A 20,336-nucleotide genomic window follows, 5' to 3' on the forward strand; every position below is an offset into this window, starting at 1 on the left:
TGAAAGCCGGTTAGTCAGTCAACAAACAATACCAAGTGCCTACCGAGCACCAGGTCGGCCCTGGAGACAGAGGCAGAAACAATTGTGATCGCGCAGGAGTGCTTGCGCTTTAGATGAGGTTATTTGGATGGTGGCAAGGGAGACCGAGTGAGAGAAGACAGAGAATTTGCACATAATTGATACTTTCAATTAGATTAAGAAAGATACATTTGAGATTTGAGATTCAGCATCCCAGTCCATAAAAAGGGTGCCGCAGGACTCTGCCCGCTTTAAGATCACTGATACAGTGTTCATTTAGGGTCCTGTGGAAGGAAGGTGACTGCTGTGGGCAGAAAGGGACAAACAGTGGGAGGGGAAGCCACACAAAAAAGGAAAATAGAAGAAAATGTCCCTAAAGCATTATATGATTGTGGTTTTGCATTTTTATGAGATTATCTATATATACACAGGGAAGGTATGTTTAAAAAAAGATTAATGATTGTTAGAGCAGGAAATGACTTCAGAGATTATTGGATTTAGAGATTCTCTAACTTTGGTGTGTATCAGAAGAATCTCTTGAGGGAGTTCATAAAAAAAAAAAATTACAGAGCAGAGACCCTACTCCAATGGCCAAGATGCTCTCCAGGCAATTCCAAAATACACTGTGGCTTGAGGAGTACTTAATTTGTCCGGTTTTCTTCTTTTACAGAGGAGGCTGACATCCCGAGGGGTTAACGTGCTTGCCCAAGGTCATATCCATTCCCTCCCCAGTTTAATCTTTATTGGCTATACGCCCGGCAAGAAAAAAATGCATCCACTCTGGGAAGTATCCAGAGATCCTTTTTTCTTCTTTATGTTAGAAAAGATTAGAAATGTGTAAGCAAATTGAGAAAAAATTACTACGTATGTATTTGTGAGTAGAGTCGAATAGATATCTTTTATGCTATAAAGTTTTGTGATAGGTAAAACTAGGTTTTCACTTTCTCATTTTTGCCTATAATTTAAAAAGATATTTAGTTGCTAAGCTATTCCTCCCAGAGAGAATATGGTGCTAGGCACAGTAAACTGGATTTCACCACAACCCTAACATAGGTGGACGAGGTTGATTTTTTTTTTTTTTCAGATGAGGAAACAGAAGACGTGTCCTACCTCGGTAACACAGTAAGATAAGTTATTAGAATTATAATGGAACTGGAAAATTCCTGACACTCACATGTGTGCTGGGTGCTGGGTTCATAGCCTCATTGTTCACAAGACCTAGAGTCCAAGGTACTGCAAAATAACTTTGGGTTTAGGTTCAATTTACCTGTATTCCACCCTTGCCTTTCTGGCAATGATTAACACTAGTGTTTAATGCATGGTCTGAAGTATGTTCTTTAAAGTCTCCAAATAGAAGTTGAAGTTGTGGTGGTTTTTTGTGGTTTTTTTTTTTTTGTTGTTGTTTTGTTTTGTTTTTTGTTTTTTGTAATGAGCCAGATCTCCAGATGTTTGTAGCACTGGAAATTGCTTCTCCGGTGGTGGAGATACAGAGCCCAGCTGCCAGGGGAAACAGCCACTTCCTAATGTAACTGCTCAGAAATGCTGGAGGAGAAAATGTAAGAAAAGAAATTGCTTCCCTGTTTTATAAAAAGTCAATTGCGTTTTACAACAGTGTACCCGTACTCTGAATCATTTATCAACTTGAGTAACTGTGGTTGAATTTCACTGTTAGGTTTGCTTGGGAATCACTTTAATCTTTCTCTTCGACATAATGTGCCAGATTTCTTTGATGACAAGCAGTCCACAAAGGGGCCTAAGTACAGTCTTGGGGGGGGGGAGGTTTTAATCAGACTCAAACTTAACTCAGAGGCCATCTTGGCTTTTCCTGGAGTTGAGCCAGAAGAAATGCTCCTTCAGATCGAATCAGGACAATTTGGTGATTGTTTTCCTCTGATGGTTTTAATTTTTGTGATTATAACAATCTAAATTATTAAAAAATTAACCTTCAATTAGGATTGGAACTAAGCCAGAGTCACGTAACGGTGGCTAACAAGGAAGCTTCCTTGGCTCATCCAGCAGCTACTTGAGTTGTTCTATTCTGCTCACCAGTGAGGCTACTGCAGAAAACACACTGCACATATGTGTTTTCTGGGCCCACAAGAATGTTAAGCTGTAATGTTCAGGCAGAATTCCGACGTAGAGAAGAACTTCAGGCTTCCTGATTTCAGGCTCTATTCTTTCAGAGATAATGTCAGCCGATCCCTGGTCAGACTTCCTATACTTTTATGGAGTGTTAAGCGAGCTTTATGTTTATGTAAGTTATTGGCATCCTTGCTAGTTTGCTGGGCATTGGTTAGCATGTATTAAAGATACAAAATACCCACATCAAGTATGTTGAATAGAAAATCTTCTTCCTTCTCTGATTTTCCAGCCATCTAATTCCCAATCATTGTTCCCAGCTTCTCATATATTTCTAGAGGTCCGTTAGATATTTATAAATGTGTACATACATTTGTATATATATTTTTTATACAGATGATAAGTATATGTGTATCTGTGTTTTCTTTTCCTACAGATAGTAGCATACTGTGTATACAGTCTTCTGAACCATATCATTTTCCCCTTAACTATATCTTGGAGATCTACCCATCTCAATACATGACAACTCAATCAGTTCAGATTGATTATCTCAATCTTCCGTGGAAGGGCATTTAGGTTGTTTCCAATTTTTTGTTGTTACATAAAAAAGTGAATTTTCACCTGTGGGAATATATTTATGGGTAAATATCCATGAGTCATCTGCTGGTTTGAACAACACATGTACTTTCAATTTTAGTGATTACTGTCAAATTGCCTTCCAAGAGGTTATGATAATTTATATCCCCACCAGCAATGCAGCGATGTACCTGTTTCTATAAATTATTGCCAACATGGTATTCTCAAATATTTTGATCTTCGCCAATCTGATTGTTGGATGCTGCTCTCTCATTGTAGCTTAAGTTTACATCTCTTTTATTTTGAGTGGTATAGTGCACTTTAAAAATGTTTCTTCCAGTTGATTTGTAAGAGCTCTTTATTCATGGACAAAATTAGTTCTTGGTCTGTGATACAAAGTAAAATTTCTTTTGATCTTGCTCATGGTATTCTGAGATATACAGAAATTTAAACATTTTTATGTAGTTGAATCCATCAATCATTGCTTTTGTGGCTTCTTGGTTTTATGGCAAAATTTAAAAAGGCCTTCTTCACCTTGAGGTTATTAAAATATTCTCCAACCTTTTTCCTCCTCATTCTTTTATGGTTTCCTTTTTCATTTAAATCTTGATTTATCTGGAATTTTTTGTGGGTGTGTGGTGTGAGGTTGGGATCTAACTTTCCCTCCAAGAGAGTTGTGGGGGCCTTTTGCATACTTACTGAGTTTTATGTTCTGGGCATCCCTGAACTATGCAGGGTGTGGCTGCACAAGGTAGTGTGTCATCCCATTGCCAGTGTGTTTGCAGTCAAGACATGGGAGGGCTCTGGAGGGAATGTTAAGAGTCTTATGGGAAGAGGAGAATATTGACTCACTGGAAAAGAGGCAGCTGGAGTGAGAGGCTATGAGGGTGGTGGTATAAATGGAGAAGACAAACGTTTCAGATAAAGAGAAACAACAAAGGCTGTTTTTGCCATTGGGAATGGAAATCCTTTCAATATTTTGTATTCCTATTCTATCCCTACAGTGTGATAGAGGAAATTTTAAAAGTTTGATTTAGGACAACTGAACAGGTTTTTGAAGGTGTAAAATAATAGAAAAAAATATATATATTGGTCTCTGCCCCCATTCCTGGTACAGAGCTCCTAAAACCTTTGTAATTTCCTAAGTGGTAAGAGTACTGGGAGCATCTCTTGTTCTAATATTTAGTCTTTAACCTGTTCCTGACACAGGATTCCTAAAGCCCTTGTAAATCCCTAAGTGATAAGAATACGGTGAGCATCTTTTTTCCCAACAGGGGACTCTGGGTGGGTCCTGGATGGCTCTTGGATGGGAGCCAGTCACCAGAAAGACCAAACCATGATGAGAGCTTGGGATTTTAAGAGAGGGGAGGGGAGCTGGAAGTAGAATGAATAATTGATCATGCATCCTTAGGAGGCCTCCATAAAACCTACATGTATGGGGTTCAGGTAGCTTCTAGGGTGGTGAACAGGTGGAGGTGCAGGGAGAACAGTGCACCCAGAGAGGACATGGGAGCTCAGCGCCTTCCCCACACACCTTGCCTTAGCGTCTCTTCCATCTAGATGTTCATCTGTGTCCTTTAGCATATCCTTTTGTAATAAACCAGTAAATGTAAGTAAACTGTTTTCCTGAGTTCCGTGAGCCACTCTAGTGAATTAATTGAACCCAAGGCGGGGGTTGTGGGAACCTCAGCTTTAGGGCCAATAGGTCAGAAGCATAGGTGACAGCCTGGACTCGCGACTGGTATGTGAAGTGGGGGACAGTCTGGTGGGACTAAGTCCTGACCCTGTGGGATCTGATGCTATCTCCAGGTAGATAGTGTCAGAATGGAATGAAATTGTAGGGCACCCAGCTGGTGCTGGAGAACAACGTGATGTGGATAAAACCTCCCACACATTGGGTGCCCAGAAGTAAAATGTGCTGTGTGGGTAGTCAGGGAGATAGATGGGAAAGAAACACACAGTAGGGAAGAACTGGGTTGTTTCCTACTCAGGAGGTAGACTGAACTGAATTTTTAGAATATGAAGGGCTTATATTTCTCTAACTTCACATAAACTTTGTAATAGTAACATCATCCTATGTATGCGCCTATTAAGTGAGTGATTGGTAACTTTCAGTAATGCACACGGTACTCTTAGTTGAGTACAAAAAGGGTACAACTTTAGTTTAGATTTGTATGTACCTGAGGGGCTGATATGTCCCACGAAAATGACTACATTTATTATATTTTTCTTCTGCTCTTGGCTAGATATTTGTTTCTTTCAGCTTTTCATGTTCACGGGACGGATGAGGTCAGGTTCTTATTGCTGAAGGTCCGATGTGTTAAATTGCTCAATTAGATTAAGAGATTGTCCAGGCCTTTCCTGGAAGTTTGCTGACTGGTGTCACTAAAAGTTCACAGGCTCCGGCTTCCCCTGGGGTCCTCCATGCTGCCCTCCAGTCCTGCTTTCTGCTGGCAGCTCTGTCTCTCATTTTCACCTGATTGGAGTGTGCTTCTATCAACATTTTGTATTTCCACTCTTCGGGGTGCTGTAATGGGCAGAAGTTTTGGATTTCTGATTTAGAACAACTGCAAACAGAGTTTTGAGGGTTTGTGCACATCTGAATGTAGATAAAACCTTGGTTAAAAAAAATACCTTTTCCACACCTTTTCTGCTCTCCATTCATAGCATGAGGCCTCTCCTTCTCCTTCCCTGAGAAGGAAGAGACCACTGGAGACGAGCTCCTGCAATGAGCATCCTGCTTCTGGTTAGTCTCCGTCTGCGTTCCCTTTCCTCCATTCCTCCTTGTCAAACAGGACTGGCTTTCTGTCCATCTCTCACCTGGAATCCATCACCTCCCATCTGCTCAGGAACTCTGTTCCTTTCACCACCCCCTCTTTATATCGGCCTCTCTGTTCACATCCATATGGAATTGTGCTCAGAAGGTCCTATTTTGAAAGTAAATAAATAAGCAGAAACTCTGCTTTGACTGTACCTTACCTCCTCCCACTCACAGCTGAAGTTTCTGAAAGTTTTCTACAGTCACCTGCTATTTGCCCTTCAGCCTGCAGTGGTAGGTTCTGAAACTATTGCTTCACTGAAATGACTCTTGCCAAAATCTTTGACGACCTCCTTAATGCTGAATTTGGTGAAATTTCCTGTCTTACCCGCTTAAGTTTGGGCCACTCTGTCATTGACCACTCCCTCCTTCCTGACCTCTCCTCTTCCTTCTCCAGGCTCTCCCTGGCTGCTCCGCTGTCTTTGAGACTCTTTCTCCTTTGCCCATTTCCCGGTGCCAGATTTTCCCTCGGTTCTTTCTGAGTTCCTCATCTCGTCCCATCTTAGGAGAGCCAGCCACATCCAGCACTTTGAGAACAATGCATCCATACTTAACGATCCTAGTGTCTAGAGTCTACCAGACTCAGATTTGACTCTTAATTCCAACCCTTTTAAGTTGTGTCATCTGGACGGACCACTTAACTCCCATAATCTTAGTGTTCTCTTCTTTAAAATAAGCATAATAATTCCTACCTCACAGGGGTATAGTTGGGAATAAATTAAATCTTATAAACTCTATAAAACATTAATTGGTTGATTCAACTAACATTTTGAACCTATACTATATTACAGGTGCTATGTATAAGCTTTTTTTTTTTTTTAAATTGTGACATACAATAAGAAATACAATTTATAATGCCACCTAGGACTTACATACATATATACAAATTTTCCAAAGGAATTCTTACTCTATGTTTAATATGGTATGTTTTGTTATTTTCTATTTCACTAACACTTATACTGGTTATAATCTACTGAACATCTCAATTCATGATTGAAATATGGCCTGGGTTTGAAAAATATTCTAGGTTCTACATGAAACTTTTTTTCCAGAGCTGAGCTGTCCATCAGAATTTTCCACAGTGATGGAAATGTTCTAGACCTTTGCTGTCTAATATGTTAGCCACTAGCTACATGTGGTTCTTAACCCCGTGAAATATGTCTAGTGTGACCAAGGAGTTGAATTTTAAAATCTTGTATAATTAAAAAGTTTTAAGTTTACAAATCCACATATAGGTAGTGGCTATGGTATAGGACAACACAGTTCTGGAGTGTGGGTGACAGGAAAAAAACAAATGAATAAAAGAACAAGGTAATTTCTCGTAGTGATAAGGGCAGTGAAGACGCTACAGAGCATAGGGTGGTTCACGGTGACTTTGCTGAAGTCAGAGTTGTCCCGACTTGAGCCATTATCCTGGACTTACAAAGCTGGCTTCCATTTGTGGGGCCTAAAAAAAAAAGCTTAAGACTAAGTTATTTTCTTCAGTTTGTTTGGATATATCTCAAAAAGATCTGAAAGTAAGCTTTCTAGGGGTGCTGACTGAATGCTCCAGCCGTGGGCTCCTGTGTCTTGGAGAGGCACTGATTGGTGGTATCCATGGAAAGAGAGAGGAGCCCGGAGCTGGGGTCTGAAGTGTGGACCTGCTCTGGCCAAGGGCATCTGCATTCTCTTTGTGATCATTAATCCATCTGGGGAGTGGCCTTGTTTTTCATATTTCAGGAACTACCACAGTGCGTTGTCATCCTGGGGTTTACATTAACACCGCAGCTTGGTGGAAATTCGGATAGACTATTGTTTCAGGGCTATTTGGGGATTTGTAGCCCAGTGAGTTGATGTGACTTGGGAGATTTTCATTATGCCGTTTTGGCCTATGTCTGTCATCTTTATGGTGGGTTGAACAGTTAAGTAGAGTGTCTTCCTCTTATAAAACTCCAGGCACTCATCAGATTTCATCTTGCTTATTCTTTGCTGTTTCCGTCTTCAGCAACAGAGTGGCAATTGTTGGCTCTCTTATAGTGAGAAGGACAATGGGGGCCAGAGAGGTTAATTGGCTTACCTCAGTGAAACATCCAGGTTAGAGTAGCTCTACAGCATGGAATTACGTTTCCGAGTCAGAGTGTTCCATTTTACTGGAACTGCATGCTTTATATTTAAGGATCCACATATTTCCACACACATTGAGATTCATTCATTCCACAATTATTTATGGAGTTCCTACTAAGTGCCATGCACTGGGGATATAGTGGGGAATGAGACACGTTGCCAAGAAACTGACATTCTAGTTGAAAGAGGGAGAACAGACCAAAGATGTAAACATATGCATGAAATTTTCATTTAAAAGTTTCTGGAAACGTTGACTCTTTTTAACTCTGTCTTTACACCCTGTCCTCCTTCATTAACATGCCTCATATCTGTTGCTTCACTTTATCCATTTAAACTCTTATCTACTTGATCTCCATGCCTGTGTCGCTGTATGGATTCAAGCCAATCCAGCCATTCCCATAGCTTCCTTTTAATTCCCTGGTTCTGGCCAGTCTCTACCCTCTCCAGTTTACATTCATCCAGCTTCTCGGTTTAGTTCTTATCCTAAACCCAGGTTCCGTCATCACTGTTCTCCTCAAAAATCATTCTGTGGCCCCCATTGCCCCCAGGATCGAGTTCATTCTCTTTAGTGTGGCAATCAGTTTAGCAGTATCGGGCTGCTCACTTCTGCTCAGCAAATTGCTTGTTATTGTAGCCCTGAGCTTATTTGTTTTTGCAGCTGATAACTCTTACCCCATAGAACCAGTCATGTGAAGAAGGTTAGGAACACGCAGTCGAGCCGATTCCTGATGGACCTGTTTAGAAGTCCAGCATGAGCCGTGCTAACCATTAATGGGTGTGAGACGCTGCATTCAAGGGCCAATGAGATGTTTCCATAGCCTCCTGGTAGAGCTCGTTGACCCAAAGCTCTGGGAAGTCACTCAGCTGGATACATTTTTGTTGGATTCAGTTGCATGAAAGGGACAGAAGGAGAGGCCTGAGCTCTAAGGCACATAAAGTCCAAACTAGCCCCAGACTACCTTAACCTCTTAATAGCATGCCAGAGGGAAAAGGCAGTCCCTACTTATGGGTAGGCATCATTTCATTAAAAAGAAAATGGAAATTGCTGGACAGAAGGAAACACCCATTTGGTGTGATATTTATCCTAACCCTATATTCAGTGTTGTTTACAGGCAACAGCTCCCTGTGGGGTGAAACACTGAATAACCAGAAGGCTAAGAAATGGAGGAACTGTATGGTTAGTTTTGGGGTTGAATCTGTACCCTGTAATTCAGTGATTCAGATCTAGTGGTCAGGACCCAGCCAACATTCTGTCTTTAAGCATTTGTTGTCACGAGGCAAATATATTCTGAAGTATTTTCTGAACCAGGCCTACTAAGGATTCCTCAAATATATGATAGTTTTTCCAGAGTGGCTTTCTTAAATTTTTTTTTTTAAGTTATCTCTATGTCCACTGTGGGGCTTGAACCTGGACCCAGAGATCAAGAGTCATATGCTCTACCGGCAGAGCCAGCGGGTGTCCCTCCAGAGGTTTTCTGGTCTGCTAGATAATAGAAAGAAGATTTAATAAAGAATTATTTTGTTCTATCATTTCTCATTGAAGAAAATAAAGTTTTTGAAGTTGTCACCAGTGATGCCAAAGGAGGTAAATGAAATTCATTTCTGCCAATTTTAAGAATAATGCTAGAAATTGTTCTCTGTCTTATTTTGCAAAATAAGGAGTAGTTTTTAAAGATACGGTAGAATAGCTTCATGTTTTCCATATTCAATTTTAAGGTAGACTGTAATTTTCAATGTCTCTGCTACAAGTGAATTATGATTTTCTACAATATTTTAAGCAAAATTTATGTTTAGCTGACAACCTTGCATTGTACAAACAATGCTATTATGACAATAACAGAAATCAAGCAAGCAAAAAGGAGAGGAAAAAAATATCTGTAATCTCGCCATTCTAAAAACCAGCTGTTTTAATGTTTCCTTCCAGTTACTCTCAATATGTTATCTCATTTTCATATAGTTACAATCTTAGCATAGACAGGACTTTCCAATCAGTTTTTGCTTCTAATGTTACATAAGCCTTTTTTCCCAGCCACTTTGCATTTTGAAACTCTAATGTGCTTTCATAATAGAATTGCAAGGCAATAATGGATTTCTCCAAAAAGGTTCACTAAGTTCTGGAATCGAAGGGTTTTCACTGCTATTTTCCACATTACCATATTGTGGTTAATTGTACTTTTACTGTTTCAACTAAGACAACAGCCTGGTAGGAGCCAAACGGAGCTCCTTGGATAAACAACTCTAGGAGACCGAGGGACATATCACAATCCGTGAATGCTATGAAGACTTTGATTCTCCTCTCTTGTTCTATAAAGAGCACAGTGCTCTTAGAATTTACCCTCAAGGCAGTGAAACTACTGCTTAGTTTCATGGAAGGGAATGCACCTAGGGCCTCGTGGTTTGCCACCTTTCCTAGGGATTTAATAAAAGAAAGGCCATTGATAATAGTATACATTCTAGTGACACTACGGAATCTGTTGTTCATTCCCTCGTTCCGAAGCCCCCCAGCTGTTCTGCCAGGGGAGAGAACAATTTCTTAGTAGAAGCAAAGGGAGGCATTAAAGGGTTTGCATGTTGCAGGAAAGGCAATCTATTGGGAGTTACAGGGGTCTTTCATCTGCTCTTCTCATATTTGTCCAGGGTTGTGTAGGAGTTTCCCAGGGAGTTAGTATTCGTCCATTAGCAGATACCAAGAGAATTATTCAGAAACTATTCCCTAGAACAACGTGTGAGCCAACCTAGTGGTCCTCCTTTGAAGAGACCTGGAGGAAAGGTGACATGGTGGGAGGGGAGGATGCAGAACCATGTGGCCTGCCTCGTGAGCCCTAACCTCACACTTCATGGTCAGAAGACAGGAGAATGTCACATCCGGGGGGACATCTGTGTGTGTATCTACAACACAGAAAATTAAGATGGACTAAAGGGAGTGAGGAGGTTGGCTCTCTCTCAGTGGTTCTCATTTGGCGTGTGATATGACCTTCAAGAGCTTCTGTTCTGTACTTGCCACTGACAAGCCCAATGTGTTCTGGGACTAAATGTGCTAATATTCATAAACCTTGTTAATTATTACAAGATTATCGTCATTGTCGTCATCATCTTCATCAGCCTCAAGCATGGATGATCAAATGTCCTGGGTCAATGGGGCTGCAAAAATATGAATTTTATCCCAAACTCATCTGATATCTAAAAAAATACATATTGCTAATAATAATTTGCTGATATTCATAGAAGGATGACACACTGCTAATCTGGCCCCTGGCAAAAACAGGGATGAAATGGCTAAATGGCAAAATACTGGGTTGTTCCATAGAAGACAAGCTGGCTATGCTGACCCTTGCGTAGTCTAGCCACAGCTGGGCTGCACCTGTATGCTCGCTGATTCATTCATTCATTCATTGGACAAATATTGGTTGAGCGTCTACTCTGTGCAGGCACTGTACCAGGGGGACTGGGCTATGTGCGTGAGCAAAGGAGGCAAAGTCCTGTTCTCAAGGGGCCTTTAACCTGGTATAGAAGACAGACATCATCTAAAAATCTTGTAATAAGTGCAAAATTTTTAAAAGATTTACTTATTTATTTTAGAGAGCGAGAGTGTGAGTGGGGGAAGGGGCATAGGGAGAGGGAAAGAGAGAATCTCAAGCACACTCCCCGCTGAGTGCAGAGCCTGATGTGGGACTTGATCTCAAGACCCTGAGATCAAGACCTGAGCCCAAGTCAAGAGTCAGCCGCTTAACCAACTGAGCCACCCAGGCTCCCCAATAAATGCAGAAATCTGTGATGGGTAGAAGGAGGCTCAGAGTGCAGACAGAGGGTGGTGACCTGGTCGGGGAAGGCTTCTTCTGGAAGTGATGATTGACCCAAGGTGGGAAAAAAGAAGAATAAAAAATAGCTGACACTTGTTAAGTGGTTACTATGTGCCGGGCCCATATTTCAGGGCTTTGTATGAATTTTGTGTGAGATATGGACTCCCTCACTTACAGGTGAGAAAGTTCACTGTGGAGGCAGGAAGCACCTGGTCGAGGATAACCCCTGCGGGTAAGCAGAGGAGTGCCTGTGGAACTCAGTGTGATGGCAGAGCTGGTCCTAATCACTCTGTTAGATTATCTCCCATTCTGCCCAAAATAGAAGTTAACCAGGTGACAACAATGGTGGGAAGGGGGTATGGGGCAGAAGGAACAGCATGTATGGAGCACAGAAGTGAAAGAAAATAGGAAGGAAGAGGAAGTGAAGGGAGGGCAGGGGGGCTGGGTATGTGGGTAAAGGGAGGGTGGGAAGTGAGGCTGGAAGGGGTGCAGGGTGTGGACATTCACCTCAGACTCTGGCCCTGCCCAAGAGGAAGCCCCCTGAGGTGGACATGATCAGACTTGAGTTTGGAAAAGGTCCATCTAGATTTGGGTGGATCTTCGAAGGGGACAAAGGCAGACTTCGGGAGATGAATTAAAACTTCGGAGTGTGGGGGTTTGAGAGCAGTGGAAGTGCTGAGGTAAGTGCTAACTTTCTGATTTGGTAGATAATGATACTGTTTTTGAGAAGGGAACAATGGGTGATGACCTTTTTTGGAGGAAAAGTTCATGAATTTGATGTGGGCAGGTTGAATATGAGGTGCCTTTCAGACCCTCAGGTGGACTTGTCTAGTAGTTCATTTTATGTAGAGATCAAGAGCTCAGGAAGAGGTGAGGCCAGGAGGTATTTTGGGAGTCGCCCAAAGGAAAGGTGGTGATTGTGCCCATCGGTGTGGGCTAGACGGTCTAGGGGAGAGCCCTCGTATTCTCGCCCCAGCCCATGCTTTCTTTGGAGGTATATGTGCCCACCTCCTTGCCCGCTAACCCTCTCTGCAAATCTCAGTCCCTCGTCCCCTCCCCCATCAGTCCTTCCATCTTCATTTTCGTCTTCATTTTATATCCCTCCATCAAACTTCCTAAAGTCTACTTCCTTGCTGTCCACCGCTCACCCTTTCCTGTCTGGAGTGCTGACTTTTCTGTTCTTGGCCAGACTAAAACTCCTCTTTCAAACACAGCTGGTAGCATCTTAAGCACTAGATCCAGGGGCTCATCTCATCTCAGTCTGCACCTTCTGGCTTCTCCTTGGCATCGACTGTTGACACCGCCTCCTTTAAACATTCCCCTTCTCTGGGTTCCCCGGTACTGCGCTCTCCTGACCCTCCACTTTTTTCTCATTTCTCCTGTCTTCTTCATGGGCTTTTCTTTCTGCTTCTACCCTATAACCGTAAGTAGCCTCCAGGAACGTGTTCATCTTCCTCCTTCTACACCTACCCTTGCTACCTCAGCTCTCTCGTTCAGTTCCGTGGCCTTAACAGCCCCTCCCTTGTGGAGAGCACCAAAATGTGCCTTTTTTTTTTTAAACCAAAATATATCCTATTTGCCAGCACCTGAGTACCCCACATTGAACGTCTAACTGCTGCCTGAACGCCTCCCCCCATATCCTGCCAGCATCCCGAACTCAGCATGGCCCAGACCAAACGTTTTCTTTTCGAGCAAGTTGATGTCCTACAGTGTCTATTTTCATTGAGTCCCTCTTCTTTTCATTCTCTTTAATCCTTTGCTGTGCTCCTGTATTCATAGCTCTGTTACCTGGAGCCTGGTAGAGCTTTGCTGTTGCCTCCGAACCTGTCTTTCTTCCTCACTTCTTGCTCTGAATGAACCCATTGCATTTGCTCTAAGGGAATCGTGTATTTGAGTCAGCATTATCACACCTCAGCCCCAAATCTTTAATAATCCCGTTGTCACAGAATTACGTACTGACCCTTAGCTTCATTTTAAGGACCCTCTTGACACGGTTCTGGTGTAGCCTGCCATCTTCAACTCCTACTACCTCTTGGCGCAGGACTTCTGAGCCAAGGATGTCAGCCTCTCCTCCAAGCTGTGTGACACTTGAAGACAGACATCCATGCCTCAGAATCTCTGTTTCACTTGTACTTCACACCTGGGACATAGTAGATGTTCACTAAAGTTTTCTTGTGCACATGAAAACAGATTCGCTAATTCCTACAAATGTTTGCTGCTTCCCCATCCTTGCCTTGGCACAATGGCGTGCTTTCTTCCTGGCAGGACTCCTTCTTTTTGTCTTAAGCAGTGGCATGTACGTGTAATGGTGCCATTTAAAGTTGTGCATTATATATGTATTTGTTATTATTTTATCCATTTATTAAAGATCTCCCCAGCTTTCAGGACTCATTTCCAATGCCACTACTTCATGAAACCATTTCTTAGCCCTTTGATTTAAGAACCATCCCCTTTTGGAAACTTCGAAATATCTTTTTGGGAAATGGGGCTGTGTCTTGCTAAGATTTAAACTGTCTCCCGAAGCACCTAACATGATGCCTCGCCCAGAGTCATTTCTCAATACTTGTGGGCCCGACTTAGGCGAAATGGTGTGTATGGCTGCCAGTATCTTCCATCATAAATGAAAAACGAGTCAAAGATTTAGAGCTGTGTTGATTTTGCTTCAAGAGCCAGAGGAAAAGCAATAATGCTTCTCCCATAGAACCATCAAAGGAAACAATGTAACCATATGTACCACAACCAGTAGCTGTCTCTGCCACTCAGTTTGGGAATAAATAAAATGAAGGCATTATGAAGGTGGAAACATGAATATTATGCAAACACGGGCATGTTTCTTGTGGAGCTAATCTCTGTGTGATTTTTTGTTCCCAACCCGCTGGCTCTGCTGGACTCCAGTTGCCAGCCAAGCCCAGGGCAAGCACATCAAACATATCAGAGCCTTATTTCTACCACAGGGGCTGAGAAGTGAGTTACATAAAATTACACTTTGTTTTTAGAACCCTGTATTTGTGATTTGATATGATCCATCCCTCAGTCAGTTAACGGAGAGGAGTATAATTCTCAAATCCTCTTAATTATCCCATGGACTTCAGATGTTTAGGACCTTGTAGGATCTTTCTCTCTAGGACATGATCCACCCCCTTCCCCTTTTGAAAAATAAACTGAGAGATGGCCAAAATTGTAGGATGAAAAAATAGCCCTGATGAAAGTGTTCTGGACAGCTCTCCCAAAGCAGCCACTGAATTACTGGAAAAACATTTATGGGGAGAAACCACAAGGCATGGGAAGCAGGGTCTAATTCACTCATCAGTAAGTCCATTGTTTCTATCTGAGAATTTTATTTTTCCATGGAAATCCTGTAAAAGGGCTAAAGCATTCAGAGAATCACTTCAGTTCCATAGGGGGTCCCAGACAGGAGTTGGGGCAGTAAATGAGAGGAAAACATTTTGGTTTTGGAGGGGGCGGAGCCAGGCATCGGAGGGGCTGGTGGACTACAGGCAGGTGTGTAACTGCCAGTGGGTCACTCCTAGACTGAGTTGGGGTTCATTTGTGAGTCAGGAGATCCAAGAGTGAGGACCGTCAACTCTTAGTGGGAAGCAAATCATTTTATTTCTTTGGTCCCAGGATTTCATTTGTAAAACGACCACAGTAATTCCTGGGCCCCTCCTACTTCATGAAGTTGTTCCATTGATCAAGTCAGAAATGTGGGGGGAAAAAAAAGAAGCTAAAGCAGTTATCGAAGCATTTTGAGATGGTGAGAATGTTATAGAAATAAAACATGCGCTTAGGCTTTCATTTCCTTTTGAAGGAGGCAATACCATGCCCCCCCAAATTAATGAGACATTCAAATGCTCTGAGCCCTCAGGGCAGAACGCGTGTGGACACGTGAACTGACAGCCTGTCTTCTGTAAATTGCAGTGGTGGTGAAGAGAGGACCAATTTCAAGATGTTCTTCTTGGGTTTGAAGTCTTTGCCTAAACATGATTATGCAATGTTTTGAGAGTCAGTTCCAAGATCTCTTGAATTGCTTTTGAGACATTTTGTTTATTAAGTAATTTTTTGAAATCTACCAGGTTTTAGTGACTCATGGATTCGTGAGAACATATATATGACATTCAGAATTATGGAATTAGAGGGATAGAGATCATCTAATTCACCCTCTATTTTACAGGAAAGGAAGTGGGGTGCCAGCAAGTCTAAATGACTTGCCTGGAGCCATAGGATGTGTCCATGGGAAAGCTGGGGTTAAAACCCAAACCTTCAAGCTTGCCAGCTTAGTGTTTTCTCTTTTGAATATATTTTCCATGCATATTCTCATGACATATTCTATTTTCATGGCCAATGCTAAATCCTTGAAAGAAAGTAAGAAAGATTTTTTCCTATGATTTCAAAATAAGAGAGACATTTTATAATACATTGTGCTTTTAAGGATATATGGTTCTCTGTAAAATTTATAGGTCATAAAGTGATTTTTCAAAACATTTAATCTTTATAACAATTCAGGTGAAGATCGTTATTAACACCAGATATGGAAACCACCAAGTAGGAGGAAGTAGCTTGGTCAAGGCTTCTAAAAATCAAAACTGGGATTCAAGACAGCCTGGGTTTTCAATTCCAGTCCTGGATGGGTTTTTTTGTTTTGTTTTGTTTTGTTTTTAATGCTACACGGAAGTTGCTATCTAAGTGTTTTTAAATATGAGTGGCTGTTAGTCATGGAGATGAGACTCTCCCTGCCCCCCATCTGTGTTTGGATCTAAGCCAGAGCTAGGCTCCACCCCAGTGTATCCGAAAACGTTGACAATGGTGCCACTGTGATGTGCCAGTCCACAGTGGATTGAGTTTTCCAGTTCGTTAACAAAAAACTTCATTTACTTGAGAAAGGCCTGACTGAATTATCAATAATAGTGGTAATAATAATAATAATAATAATAAAACAAAAAGAGTTGACATTGATCAAATACTTATTGTTTCCAGGTTCTGTTCTAGGTAGTTTACAAGTAGTAACTGATTTGATTTTTCCCAGTAAGCCTAAGAAGTAGGCACCGATATCATCTCAATTTTACAGATGATGAAACTGAGGCACAGAGAGGTTAAGTGACTTGCTCCAGACGACACAGCTAGCAAATGGCCAATATGTAAAATTCAGATTTTTATTTTTCTTATTAAAAATGTTCACAATTTTTTTAAATCTTTTTTTTTTTTTTTAAAGTAAGCTCTACATCTCACATGGTGCTTAAACTCATGACCCTGAGATCGAGAGTTGCGTGCTTTTCTGACTGAGCCAGGCAGGTGCCCCCAAAATGTTCACAATTTTTGTATAATAACCCTTGCTGTTCAATTCTTTGTCTTTAGGCAAAGATGCTCCCCTCTTTGAACCTCAGTTTCTGCACTCTAAGACAAATGGGTTGAACCAGTTGGCCTTGAGGGTTTATGCTGCTTCTGTTAGCAGCCCGCCACCCCCTTTATGTCCTCCCTTAAGCTCCATGGACCTAGGCTGTCCTGTCTTACCCTAGTCTACCCTTTCCTGCTCCACCTTCGCCTCATTCCAGGGATAAACAAAAGCCACATATCATTATCATTTTTATTTATATATAAACATCAGGTGTGCTAACGCTTCAAAACATTTTAACTTGGGAAAAACAGGGAAAGGAAATAGCCACTCCTACTCTCCTCCCTCCCACTTATTTCTTAAAATATTCATTTTTGAACCCTTTTCTCAGAGGTAATAGAAAATCCTTTACAAAGGAATAGAAAGTCTAAAATCTCACAGTTCTTTCCCTTGCCCCAACAAGTTTATACAAACAAAATTAGGTGGAATTGAATAGGAGGACAACCTGAAATGGGGAAGTAGAAAGGTGACATCACCAATAAACATCCAGGCTGGTGTACAAGCCTTTGTAGAAGAGAGAAGGCTCACCGCTTACGTGATGCTGTTGGAGTGTGTTCTGGGCGCACTGTATCACTTGACATTAAGGTCTTCTTCAGCATCAGCTACTGCAGGGCCATCCTCCTTGCTACCCACTGAAGTCTATGAGGTCCCAGAAATTCTCTCCATCTGTCATTTGAGGTGCCCCGCTGTGAGTTCAACGGTACACCCTGGTGCAGCTCAGAACTGAATCATCACAAATTACAACTTTCTTGACTCGGAATCAATGAGTTTTTAAAAACAATTATAGATGTTGAAATTTATCCCTTTTTACATGTTCAGGTTTTATGAGATGCCTTTACCAAGGCTTGAAATAAGACCCAAGTCAAGTTCAAACCATATAGAGTAGATGGATGCTGAAAGAAATAGAAATAATTGTTTACATGGGTATTTGATGTTCCGACCAGAAGGGGTTAAATCCCTGCTCGAGTTGATACATTCTCTTCCTTATGAATTAAGCACGGAAGTATGTCCACTTCATCATTTTCCTCACACACCTAGCTCTTCCTTTATTATGCCTTGTCTCCACTTGCCTACAGACAGATCTCTCCATATTTTGCTTCTGACTCTAAATAACCATGATCACTCATGATGAGAGAGCATTGGTTAATGAGATGGCCGTGAGATGTTGAGAAAGTTCTGTTTTCTTATAAAGACGTGACTGTCTCTTTTATAATGTGACTTTTATCTTCCGACAGAGAGCATGGATCTTGCGTCCTTTTTGCTCTGTGTTTTCGCTCAGCGTTTTTTGCTCAGGGGCTGATTGTTATTATTGGAGGATGTAATTCTTCAGTCATGGAGAACTGGGTTGAATGTGAGGACATGGAGCTTGGGGGACAGGTGGACGTTTCTCCCTGCTTCTCTGTAAGTGTCCTGCACAGCCCTTTCATAGAGCGGGGTGGTGAACTGTCTCCTGGAGGAGAGAAAGGTCTATCCTTACAGCATGTCATTAACCCATGATTGTGGCAAATGCGCAAGGCTGATAAACACCTCCATGCCAGTGTTAACCTCATTTTCTTCCTTCCTTTCATATGGGATTTTTGTGACTCAGAACTGGCTTCTGTCAAGTAGGAAGGTATATGTGTGTGTTGAATTTGGCACAGGCAACTTCCTCCAACAACAGAAGGGCCTATTAAGTGAGGGTCATGATGACCTTAACCTGGGTTCTAGTTCAGTCAACAACCCAGAAGCAAAGGGAATTACTTGATGTATAATCACCACTTGAATTTTCTGTTCCACTGTACTTACAGTTCGAGGAAAACAAATCCGGCAATATGTACATGCATTCTATCAAGGATGGAGCACAAATGTAAACAAGGTGTCCTTTTAAGTCAATATTTGCCAGAAAAAGCACAGGGTGTTCTTGGTATTATTATGTTACAGAAGGCTTCACGTATTAGTCAAAACATTGAATTTGCTACATATTTATACACAAAGTACTATGAAGCACAACAGGAGGAAAGCAGGCATATATTTTAATAAAAGCAAATTCACACATGCTCTGATAGGCAAAAAGTTTTGTACTTACATAGATCATGGATGGAGTTTTCTGCCCAGTTTCTCGTGGGGAAAAAGCAGCTTTGAATATTTCATTGGAAAGTAAAATTGTGTCTTTATTGGATTTCCTTCAGATGAAGCTGGATAGATGAATAATATATATGTCTCATGCCAATGAAAGTCCTGTGATTTGTACAGCTGTGGCTGAGAGGAGCCAGTGGACACTTGAAGGCAAAGAAGTTGGAAAATGAAAGGATAAATGACTGGAAAATTCCACAACTCAAAACCCCAGCGCTCCCTCAAGGACAAGATTGTCACTTGAGAAGGCTCTGTTGAATTTTTGGCATTCTTGCAGTATCTCACTTTGAAGATGGAATGTAAATCATGGTGTTCAGCCAGGACCACTGTTCTCTCAAGGAGACTCAGATTTGCTGGGACTTTTTGGTAACACCGATTTCCCAAAACTGAAGCAAATAGTTAATGTTTCAAAAGTTTGGGGCATTAAAGATCTCTCCTAGTGGAAAGAGCAGCCTCATTTTGGGGAAGTCTATGGCAAATTTCCTTTCCATGGTCCTCCGACAGCGAACCCAGAAAGGGATCCATTTTTATCTACCAAGATTTTGATGAACTTTGGCCACTTGTAGATTCTACTGCTAATCCTACAGAGTACGGGTGAGAGTTCATTTGCTCTAGAAGTCATGGGGGCTGCCTCCAGGTGGGCTCGGTAGAGGCTGGACAAGTGCTGGGCACTGGTGGTAAAGATGTTCCTTGCATCCTTCGCTGTGTGCAGAACAGTGTCACCGATACGTTGGGCACCACTGCTAACAGGGAAAACCTTTGAGTTTAAAGTTAATTTCCTTATCTTCTGCTGCCCACTATAATTTGATAATTTTCTAAGAGTCTGAAGCATTTGTGAACCCAAACCTAAATTATCGCAGAAACCATCTGATAAAACTTAACCTCTTCTTACTTGCATACTCAGTAAAGAGAAATAGAGAGAAGATTGTATGTGTGTGGGGGGGTGGGTATTTGTTTTTAAAATAAAATAAACATCTGGAATTTGAATTTCTCTTCTCCAACTAATTATAGCTTTTGTGTATGATGCAAAAAGGTCAGCTTTAAGGACACTTTAAAGAATCATTTAGCATAAACAGCGTAAAATACAAATAGCAATGATACAGTAGAATTATAACTTAATAGAGACTCATTACTCCTTCAGAATTTACAGATATTTCTTATTGGCTGATCACTGTGCTTTTCAATGCCAGCTTTAAATTATAAAATCAAGTTTGCTTTAATGGTTTCAATATAGAAAGGATTCTGAGAAAAGGGTCATTACTCAAAATATGCCTGGTCATTGCTGGAAGACACTGATGAACTACACCGTAGTCTTTTCACTTAGGACCAGATTATACGTTAGGGAGGATATAGGAAGGATTGCTCCACTGACTTGGGAGATTCTGCAGAACTTTCAGGCCACGGTCTTCTTTTAGGGTTGCATTAGATCCCACAACGTGGG

General features: G+C 41.5%; 1 long non-coding RNA gene across 1 annotated transcript; it reads right to left on the minus strand.

Annotated features, from left to right (window-relative positions):
* Positions 1-16,961: 16,961 nt before the first annotated feature.
* Positions 16,962-19,266, minus strand: LOC148107810 (uncharacterized). Its single transcript, XR_015721675.1, has 2 exons — positions 18,849-19,266; positions 16,962-18,233 (listed from the first exon to the last, which is right to left on the minus strand). It is a non-coding gene; the product is annotated as an uncharacterized LOC148107810 (long non-coding RNA).
* Between the last annotated feature and the right edge of the window lie 1,070 nt (positions 19,267-20,336).

Source organism: Ursus americanus, chromosome 25 (genome assembly GCF_024610735.1).
Source record: "Ursus americanus isolate L20-20 chromosome 25, mUrsAme1.1.p, whole genome shotgun sequence".
NCBI classification, from domain to species: domain Eukaryota; kingdom Metazoa; phylum Chordata; class Mammalia; order Carnivora; family Ursidae; genus Ursus; species Ursus americanus.